At 36.6% G+C, this 11,757-nt stretch overlaps 1 protein-coding gene across 1 annotated transcript in view; it reads right to left on the bottom strand.

Moving 5' to 3' along the window:
* LOC135194925 (proton channel OtopLc-like) overlaps positions 1 to 11,446 on the bottom strand; it is a 30,518-nt gene extending 19,072 nt beyond the window's left edge. The window contains exon 1 of the mRNA XM_064221127.1: positions 11,047 to 11,446. The gene's annotated coding sequence lies outside the window, so the exon portion shown is untranslated. The remainder of the gene's footprint in view (positions 1 to 11,046) is intronic.
* Between the last annotated feature and the right edge of the window lie 311 nt (positions 11,447 to 11,757).

The following is an 11,757-nucleotide window of genomic DNA, read 5'->3' as shown; positions in this document are numbered from 1 at the left end:
TTAACCAGCTTGCTATGAAATGATTTAGAAGTATTAATATACGTGTATACAGGTGACACCGTGACTATATACATCTATAAACAGCATCTATAGATGATTTAACGAACTTGTGTTGAAATGTAGTCTTTAGAAACGATACTACACGTCCTACGTACACATTATACTAGACGAATCTATAAATATGATTGTCTGCAGCTTGATACGAACTATAAATATTTAGAAATGATAAGGTGCACGCATATTATCACTTATATAGACATATATTTCGTAGAAAGCTGTATAAAATCACACATAAATACGATCTATTATACTGCGTATTCAGGCACTGCATTATTATCTAATATTATTCTGTATTCCAGTTGATCAATATATATGATTAAACAGCTTGTCATGAAATATATTCTTTAGACGAATTTATATATATGTTACACGTATACGATCGTTTGTAAATACCTACTTATAATATGTCTTAGCAAGCTGGATAAAATAACGTAATAGATAAGTCCAATATAATATACTACGTACTAGACGAATCTATATATGATTGTATGCAGCTTGCTACGAACTATCTATATTTAGAAACGATAAGATACACGTATATAATCACATATAAATACCTACTTATAATATGTCTTAGCAAACTGGATAAAATAACATAATAGATAAGTCCAATATAATATACTACGTACTTAGACGAATCTATATATTATTGTATGCAGCTTGCCACGAACTATAGATATTTAAAATGATAAGATACACGTATATGATCGCTTATAAATACCTACTTATACATGTCTTAGCAAGCTGGATAAAATAATATAATAGATAAGTCCAATATAATATACAACGTACTTAGACGAATCTATATCTGATTGTATGCAGCTTGCTACGAACTATAAATATTTAAAATGATAAGATACACGTATATGATCGCTTATAAATATTTACTTATATGTCTTAGCAAGCTGTATAAAATAAGATATAGATACGTCTAAATATACTGCGTACTTAGGCAATGCATTATTTTATCTATTATTATTCTGTATTCCAATGTCCTCTTGCTTTTGGCAGTGCACATTCGTCTTCGGACAGTATAGATTCTACTAACAGCCAATCCTGTCAGTTAGTCAGTGACAGGCAACAGAGCCCAAGCGGGTCGTCATAATATCACTGTGTTACCCTCTGTTTCATCGCCTGTTCCCTCAACTGTATAATTGGACGGAACTTATTCTCTCTCAGTACTTGTTGATGGCTAGTATTGGACAATGGCAGCGTTGGGCGCTCTTGATTGCTCTCTCTCTCTCTCTCTCTCTCTCTCTCTCTCTCTCTCTCTCTCAGAGAGAAAATGTATGACATGAATACAACGGTGGTGTTGGACAGTCTTAATTGCTCTCTCTCTCTCTCTCTCTCTCTCTCTCTCTCTCTCTCTCTCTCTCTTACTTACATAGGCATGTACACATACAGGCCGGTAACTGGTTTTTGCAGATAATATTAAGAAAGAACATAAAAATTCTCTCTCTCTCTCTCTCTCTCTCTCTCTCTCTCTCTCTCTCTCCAGCCCGATAAATGGCTTTTACAGACAAAATTATAGAAACAATATTAAGAAAGAACATAAAAATTCTCTCTCTCTCTCTCTCTCTCTCTCACACACACACACACACACAGATACATACACATAGGTAAGTACACATTCAGCCTAATAATTTATATAAATATATATATATATATATATATATATATACTATATATATATATATATTATATATATATATATATATATCGAGCTACAATGTCCTTTAATATCTAATTCGCTCTACCTCGGAATCAATATATTTTCATATATGCTTAACCGAAGGGGTGGAATTTTTTCTCGATAATAGACTTGCCTGGATCGGGGCGCGAACCCAGGATCCTTCCAAATCCCGGAACGTCAGTGAAAGCTTTTACCTACTACACTACCGCGGCAGTGTATTAGGTAAAAGCTTCACTGACGTTCCTGGATTTGGAAGGATCCTGGGTTCGCGCCCCGATTCCAGGCAGTCTATTATCGAGAAAAAATTCCCTTTCGGTTAAGCATATATGAAAATATATTGATTCCGAGGTAGAGCGAATTAGATATTAAAGGACATTGTAGCTCGATATATGTATATGAATCACGGAAAAGTGATATGACTTCATATATATATATATATATATATATATATATATATATATATACATATATATATATATATATATATATATATATATATATATATATATATATATATAATCTAAGCAAATCACCAAAAAAAAATCACAAGAAACAATACGAAAAAATCGGAATGTTGTACGAGAAACACCACAAAAACACATAATTTTAGTATGAAATGAAAACTCAGGGAGAGAAAGAAGGAAATTGCCAACGTATTAAATTACCCTTGCACTTTATTCTGCTTTTATTCCATGGTCCCGAAATTGCCTATCACGTTCCTCCCCGTGAATTATAACCTCGCGAATATTTTCAGCTTAATTTTTCACGTTTTTTGAAAAAAAAAAAAAAACTTTTAGACCAACCCCTCTGAGCACGAAGTGATTTAGGCACCGGCCATAAATTTGTGTGTCACATTTTTTTGTGGGATTCCCCTTCAAAAAGTACCCCTGGTTCCTATTTTACACTCCATTTGCCATTTAATTTTTAGAATATTAAATTTTACATTACTTAGGCTACCTCTTTCCCTTTATAAAGGACCCATGCGCCCTGTACGTTCTCCAAAGGCATATGAGGTAAAGGGTATTTCAGTCTGTTTTTCCAGACCTGACGATAACGTCTAGCTGAAGCATCTAAATCATGATCTCCTATTGGTGGAAAGCTGCCCGGGCTCCGCCAATCACGACGAGGCTTCATGATATCGTTTGCGGATATTTAATTTCGGGAGAAAATAAATGAGTATAATAAAATTGACCATATTTTTATTTTTCCCCTATCTTAAATAAATACAATCCCTTATAGGGAGGTAATGCCGTCAGCGCACCTCACACGGTGCACCGTAGGCATTACTGAAGGTTCTTTGCAGCGTCCCATCGGCCTCTAGCTGCAACCCCATTCACTCCTTTAACTGTACCTCCGTTTATATTCTCTTTCTTCCATCTTGCTTTCGACTTGAAATTCAAGCTTCCAAAAAATATGGCGTTCGTTTAAAAGTCGAAATAAGGCAATACAAAATACAGAAAGAAGATATAAGGCAATAGATAATACAGAAGAAAGTTTCTAGGCAATAGATAATACAGAAAAAAGATATTAGGCAATAGGTAATACAGAAAGAAGAGGTAAGACAACACGAAAATACAGAAAGAAGACATCAGCTTTTAGAAAATGAGAGAATAAAATCTTGCAGAATTTTAACAGCTACAAAATCACGAAACGATTTACCCAACAAGCGCCTTCAATCCACATCCAATCACGGCACTTCGTGGACATCAAAGCCAACTGCTGGATATTGCCATCAATGAGAGACACCCACTGACATCAAATGGGAGCAAATCATTCGTGATTTATGATTATTGGAATATATGCTGTGGCCGTGTCCCCGTCATTTTGATTATAATCCAAATGCTCTCATGTATTTTGTTTTTAGTCATATTGGAACTTTTCCAGATACCTGCTTTCATGGGATGTTTTTTTTTTTATGACGTTGTTGCTCCAAAAGATCTCTGTTAATACTGTATCTCATATTAATGCAATATAACTTGTTACATTTATGTTGTATAGCAAGAAATTAGAATTTGAAATTATATAATATATATATATATATATATATATATATATATATATATATATATATATATATATATATATATATATATAGAGAGAGAGAGAGAGAGAAGTGTAGAAATATTTTATCCTTCCAACATAATTGGAAAGAGAGGTAATAAAATTAATGATGGAGAGAGAGAGAGAGAGAGAGAGAGAGAGAGAGGACATTAACATTATTCATCTTTTATTCATCAAACGTAACTGTTACGGACATCAGATAGTTTTCTCTTAAGAGAAAATAACCTATTTCCTGTTGCTGTCACGTTTCTTATGTAATAATACTAATAATAATAATAATAATAATAATAATATAATAATAATAATAATAATAATAATAATAATAATAACAATATAATAATAATAATAATAATAATAATAATAATAATAATAATAATAATTAACTACTGTTATTATCAAGGTGTTGTTTTTAGTATTGCAAAGAACGACTTGTATCACATGAAAAGATTCTAGAAAAAAATATTTCTCAAAGTATCTTAAATCGTTTATCAATAAAAGACTGATTCATTTATGATTATCGTAACAAAATAACCGTTTAAATATAAAGTATGAATCCGATATCCTATCCTAAGCACTACTTGTCAGAATCTACCAAAAGTATAAAAATAAAATCACTGGCAAAATATAAAATACGAATCCGACATCCAATTCTAAGCAATACTTGTCAGATCCAATCTAATATAAAAAAATGAAATATATATAAATTGCCACTCAACATCTGTCGAAAGTCAAAGAAAATATATAAATCACCACTGAACATCCCGGACAGAAATAAATAGCCCATCGAGTTCCCATAAAAAGCAAACGAACCAAAATTAATGACCAAAATATAACGTCGGTGATCGCTGGAAATATTCCCTCGTTTTTAAGAGCTCCGTGATGACGTCACGACGTCCCGCTAGGTAAGTAGTGGATCCCATTTGTCACGAAATATTGGATAACCGGATGTTGGTGTAATAAATTTGTATGAATGAGAGGTAGGAGAAGTGAATGTTTTATCTAATTTCTGTTTTTTAATATATATTGGGGATTTTCTCCTCTATAAATGTATCGTATTTTATTCTGTGATGTTTTTTTTATATCTTTCCTGTTTAATGTTACGTAGAGAGATCTTAATGGTTTTGCCTTATATATATATATATATATATATATATATATATATATATATATATATATATATATATATATATATATATATATATATATTATATAGTATATATATATATATATATATATATATACTTATGTGTGTATGTATGTATTTGGGCAGAAGCGGAAATTTCTTTCTCACAAATCACTGCCTGAGTTTTTGGTCTAATCAAAACGTGTGGGTCGGATATTAGTAATCTTCATCATAAGACATTCTCCATTCGTCCAGTCTTTGGAGCCATTCCAGCAACAGCCAAGGAATCTCTCTCTCTCTCTCTCTCTCTCTCTCTCTCTCTCTCTCTCTCTCTCTCTCTCTTGATATTTCATTGTAGTGTAGCTGCTGCTCTCTCTCTCTCTCTCTTCTTAATACTTTATTGCAGTACGGTGAAAATATCTCTCTCTCTCTCTCTCTCTCTCTCTTCTCTCTCTCTCTCTCTCTTTTGATATTTCATTGTAGTGTAGTTAACTTCCCTCTCCCCCCAACTCTCTCTCTCTCTCCCTAATATTTATCGTAATACTTCATTGTAGTAAACTCCCCTTTCCCACACTCTCTCTCTTTCTCTCTCTTGATATTTCATTGTTGTGTAGTAAAACTCTCCCCTCCCCCACTCTCGCTCTCTCTCTCCTACAGATTTTCTCAAGATAAGACGTAGACTGACTCTCTCAAGACGAAATGAGCATTCAATCTTGCCCTCCGAAGAGCGATAAAACCTTGACGAAAGGACGCGTCGGGATATTTGAATAGCCAGCCAAGTCTTTTTCCCTGATGACCAGGGAAAACGAATGAAGCATGAGGGTTGTTAAGGCTGAATGCCCCTTAGGAGAGAGCCACGCTGGACGAGGGTAGATGAAGAACCACGAGGCTAAAATGGAATGTTTCTTCTGCAGAGCCTTTGTTCTATTTTAGTAGTTTGGTTTTGAAGAGGAAGATGCGGATTCCTGTTCTGAACTTTCTTGTGATGGGCATTCCACAATTCAATGTATCTGGGTTTGACGAAGGGAACCCTTCAAAATTTATTATTATTATTATTATTATTGTTGTTATTATTATTATTATTATTATTATTATTATTATTATTATTATTATTTAGAAGACAAACTCTGTTCATATGGAACAAACCCATCACTAGGGCTATTAACTTGAAAGTAAAGCTTCCTAAGTATTATTATTATTATTTATTTATTTTTTTTTTTTGCTCTATCACAGTCCTCTAATTCGACTGGGTGGTATTTATAGTGTGGGGTTCCGGGTTGCATCCTGCCTCCTTAGGAGTCCATCACTTTTCTTACTATGTGCGCCGTTTCTAGGATCACACTCTTCTGTATGAGTCCTGGAGCTACTTCATTCTCTAGTTTATGGATACAATTTCCACCGGCATATCCCATACCTTCTTATTTCTATTTTCAGGACTTGATACTTATCCATTTTTTCCCTCTCTTTCTCTTCAACTCTGGTGTCCCATGGTATTGCGACATCAATGAGTGATACTTTCTTCTTGACTTTATCAATTAATGTCACGTCTGGTCTATTTGCACGTACCACCCTATCTGTTCTGATACCATAGTCCCAGAGGATCTTTGCCTGATCATTTGCTATCACGCCTCCAGTTTGGTGTTCGTACCACTTATTACTGCAAGGTAGATGGTGTTTCTTGCACAGGCTCCAGTGGAGGGCTTTTGCTACTGAATCATGCCTCTTTTTGTACTGGTTCTGTGCAAGTGCCGGACATTCGCTTGCTATGTGGTTTATGGTCTCATTTTTCGTGTTGCACTTCCTACATATGGGAGAGATGTTATTTCCGTCTATCGTTCTTTGGACATATCTGGTTCTTAGGGTCTGATCTTGTGCCGCTGTTATCATTCCTTCAGTTTCCTTCTTGAGCTCTCCCCTCAGTAGCCATTGCCACGTGTCATTGCTGGCTAGTTCTTCTGTCTGTCTCATGTATTGTCCGTGCATTGGTTTGTTATGCCATTCCTCTGTTCTGCTTGTCTTTCTCCTGTCTCTGTATATGTGTGGGTCTTCGTCTACTGTTATCAATCCTTCTTCCCATGCACTCTTGAGCCACTCGTCTTCACAGGTCTTCATATATTGACCCAGTGCTCTGTTCTCGATGTTGATGCAGTCCTCTATACTTAGTAGTCCTCTCACTCCTTCCTTTCGTGTTATGTATAGTCTGTCCGTATTTGCTCTTGGGTGTAGTGCTTTGTGCAATATCATATGTTTCTTTGTTTTCTGGTCTATGCTGCGAAGTTCTGCCTTCGTCCACTCCACTATCCCTGCGCTGTATCTGATTACTGGCACTGTCCATGTGTTTATGGCTTCTATCATATTTCCGGCGTTGACTTTTGACTTGAGTATCCCCTTGAGTCTCTGCATATATTCTTTCCTGATCGTGTCCTTCATCTCTTGATGTTTTATATCCTCTCCTTCCATTATTCCCAGGTATTTGTATCCCGTCTCATCTATGTGTTTGATGTTGTTCCCATCTGGTAGCTTTATCCCTTCAGTCCTTGTTACTATGCCCTTTTGTATGTTGAGTAAGGCACATTTTTCTATTCCAAACTCCATCCTGATGTCCCCAGATACAATCCTTACAGTCTGGATTAGGATATCTATTTCCTTGATGCTCTTACCATACAGCTTGATGTCGTCCATGAACATCAGATGGTTATTTCTGTTGCCTCTTTTTTTGAGTTGGTACCCAGCATCCATCTTCTGTAGTACTTTTGTCATGGGAATTATGGCTACTACGAAGAGTAGTGGGGACAGTGAGTCTCCCTGGAAGATCCCTCTCCTGATATTAACCTCTGCTAGTCTTATTCCAGAGCTTGTAAGTATTGTATTCCAGTTGCGGATTGTATTTTTAAGGAAGCTAATGGTGTTTTCCTCTACCCCATATATTTTCAGGCATTCTATTAGCCATATGTGTGGTACCATGTCGAAGGCTTTCTTATAGTCTATCCATGCCATGCTTAGGTTGGTTTTCCTTCTCTTACTGTTCTTCATTACCATTTTGTCTATCAGGAGCTGGTCTTTTGTGCCCCTACACTTCCTTCTGCAGCCTTTCTGTTGGTGGGGGATGGTGTTCGTATCCTCTAGGTAGTTGTATAGCCTTTCACTGATGATACCTGTTAGTAACTTCCACATTATTGGTAGGCAGGTGATAGGCCTGTAGTCACTGGCTATATTTCTCTTACTCTTGTCTTTCTGGACAAAGGATGTTCTTCCTGTGGTCATCCATTTGGGCGCATGGTGATTTGTGATACAATGCTGGAGTTCTGCTATTCGTGGGTGTAAGGCCTTGAAGTTTTTGAGCCAGTATCCATGGACTTCATCGTGGGGCTTTCCAGTTGGGCATTTTCTTTAGTTGGTGTCTGACTGTGTCTGTCGTGATGTCAGTGAATCTTTGTTTTATTCTACCTGTTTCTTCAGCCTTGACTTCCTGGAGCCATGTTGCATGTTTGTTGTGTGATACCTGATTGCTCCAGATGTTTTCCCAGAGTCCCTTACTTGGTTCGGCTTCAGAAATTTCTTGGTGGTTGTCTTCCCCTCTTAGTTGGCTGTATAGTGTCTTCTGGTTGGTTTCGAATGGTTTGTTCTGTTGCTATCCCTTATTCCTGTTCATGTACCATTGGATCTTATGTGCTTTGGCCTTAAGCCTCTGTTTTACATCTTTGTATTTCTCGTTCAGTTCTTCCCTTGTTTTCTTGCTTCTTAGCTGGTGTTGGTGTTCGTATCCCCATCAGTTCTGCTACTAATCTTCCTCCTGCATATGTCAAGTTACTTGTTTCTGTGATATTGGTGGTGTGTATTAGTCTCATTATTTCATTGACCTCACTTATTTTCTCCCTTAATTTCTTGGTGTTGCAGGCTTTCATGGAGAGGATCTTTGTTCTCTCTGTATCTGGCTTCTTCCATTGTCTGATCTTTTCTACCCATTCCGTCCTCTCTGTTACTTCGTCGGTGTTTCTTCGTATGTCGTTGTTTGATACCTCATCATCCCTGTCGTCTTCTGTGGCATCGTCTCTCAGTTCGTCTTCTTGTAATTCGTTGCCGTGTGTCATTTCTCTTTCCAATTCCTCTCTTTCTGTTGGGGAGAGCCAGTTCTTTTTCTTTATGTTCCTTACTTGGTCTGCCAGCCTCTGCTCTGTTTGGGGGGTGTTATTCCTCTCATTCCAGATGTTGACCAACCTTCTTCTATATCCCCTCTCTGTCTGGTTGCTTTTGATGTAGCATCTCCATATTTCCTTATTTTATTCTCTTGTCCATTTCTTCCTCTGGTTTGCTTCTGTTGCCCCAGTCTCTGGTTGTTGGTTACTGTCGTTGTGGTGGTCAGTTGCTGGATGACGACCTCCAAGTACCTGACCGTCTTCACCTTTAATTGGGCTGAATACCTGGCTGCCGGACGAAACTCCTCTGTCGCCAGAGGTTCCATTTACGTCGTTATCGTTTATTCCCTCATTTCTTAACATCATTGCTGAGTTTTGCTATTTAACCCATAGCTGGACCCTACCCCATCAGGAATAGGTACTCATTTACAGCTGAGTAGACTGAGGAAATTAGGGTAAAGTTCCTTTCCCAAGGAATCAACTCCGAGGGGAGCGGTCACTCAATCAGCGACCGACTCTGAATATAATTATTATTATATTCAGAGAATGAACCCTTTTCAAATGGAGCAAACCCATCACAGGAGCAATTGACATGAAATTCATGCTTCGTAATCATTATTATTATTATTATTATTATTATTATTATTATTATTATTATTATTATTATTATTATCCAGAAGATGAACCCTGTTCATATGGAACAAGCCCACCATAGGTGCCACTAACGTGAGATTGAAGTTTCCAATAATAATAATAATAATAATAATATTATCATTATTATTATCATTATTATTATTATTATCAGGTGCTCACTAAGAAGTAAGAGGAGGTAAAGGAAAATATAAAAAGAAGAGATTTGACTGATTAAGAATAGAAAAAGATACATGAATACATTAATGGATAAATGAAAATGCATTAAAATGCAAATACCAATGCAGACGAAGATAAGTGTGTAAGAATGTAATAAGTCAATGCTGGAAAATAAGTAAATGCATTTTCTTTTTTTTATTCATAAATTATTGGCCACTGAACTGTATATCGTTACTTATGAGAGAGAGAGAGAGAGAGAGAGAGAGAGAGAGAGAGAGAGAGAGAGAGAGATTATCCCCACCCCTTTTTGGGTTCTAATCTTTGAATATGGGCCACAAATACGAATAGAGAGAGAGAGAGAGAGAGAGAGAGAGAGAGAGAGAGAGACCGTTTTTAGATTGTAGAGTTTCCATATGTCTAAAGGACACATTCATCTAAAATACATGATTTCAAATGAGAGAGAGAGAGAGAGAGAGAGAGAGAGAGAGAGAGAGAGAGAGAGAGAGAGAGAAACTGCTTTTACCTGTTCATTATCGCATAGAATCAGTATATATACTTAAAATTCATAATGAGTTCAGCTGCAAGGGTATACGAGAGATTTCCAGAAATAATTTGCATATATTAAAAAACAAATGGCCTTCAATATATACAATGCATCGAATTTTAATGCCGGGAATATTTTCGGGCGGGAATGCGATATTGACAGGTGTGATCCGACCTGCAGCTCACTCGGGGCGCATGCTAAAATCTACGGTCAAATAGAGCGTTGTTTCTCCAGCGAAAATTCAAATAAGAGGCTATATTTTATTGTAAATAATTGTTCTGTACTGTTTAGCAAGCACATTACTTATATTCTACATTTTCATTCTAATAAATAAATCATAAATACCCTATCCTGAAATTCCTGTATCTTTAACTCAACGCGAAACACCTTTTTCAGATCTTTTTAGGCTCTTCCATAGACCTTTTCTATATTCCCCAACCCCCTAACAAGAACAACAACAACAACAACAACAACGTAGTCTGTAGGCTTACTCCCCGTGTAAGCAAAAATGCTGACCAGATATGATGTATCATTCAAAATAATTTTAATTAACTGACACACACACGCACTTTAAGATTCTATAATTGGGTCACTATTGGTGCATTATTAAAACCCTTACCTTATACACACACGTATGTATATATATATATATACACGTATATATATATGGAAATGAACAGATGGTAATTTTGTGGCATATATTCTCGACTTTATTTGGCTTTCTCTCTGCGTAGTGGTCTGCTACCGTTCGGTAACAAGTTCTGCTCCTTTATGGTTGCATATTCCATTCTCTTCTGTGGTAGGTACTTTCTAATTTCGTATTCTTGATTCTTCGTGCAATGTTGTTGCTTCGTTGTACACTTCACAACTCACTGTCACCTCCTTCACAGTTAAACCGGGAAAGTTCTTAAGAAACACGAAATTATAAGTCCCACTTGTTCATTTGCATTAGTGATAAGTAATTATTATATCTGCGTCGAGCACACCACCGCTGCGCCATGCAGACCACTCTGAGGTCAGGGTAGAACTGACTCTGCGTACTGCATACAGTGTCATATATTATAACAGTTAGAAAGTCAGACACCGACGTCGTACATATTTCTACCCAATTGAAATTCAGCTAGACAGACCTTCTGTCTACTGATTGGCTGTTGCGCTGTCCGGGGAAGCAGAGCGTTCAGTCAGTCTTTAAGGTCATCGGAAATCCTGCGTCCACGCCTTTTGCCTCCTGGTGCATGATAGGGCGTGCTGTGTTGGTCTTTGTCATTCTGTCTATACCTCTTCTGCGATCATGGCTTCTGTTCGTATATCCTTGTCCAATTATCTTTAT

The sequence above is a fragment of the Macrobrachium nipponense genome, chromosome 15 (genome assembly GCF_015104395.2).
Source record: "Macrobrachium nipponense isolate FS-2020 chromosome 15, ASM1510439v2, whole genome shotgun sequence".
NCBI classification, from domain to species: domain Eukaryota; kingdom Metazoa; phylum Arthropoda; class Malacostraca; order Decapoda; family Palaemonidae; genus Macrobrachium; species Macrobrachium nipponense.
Note: the sequence above shows the minus strand (reverse complement) of the source record. Positions and strands in the feature narration are given on the sequence as shown.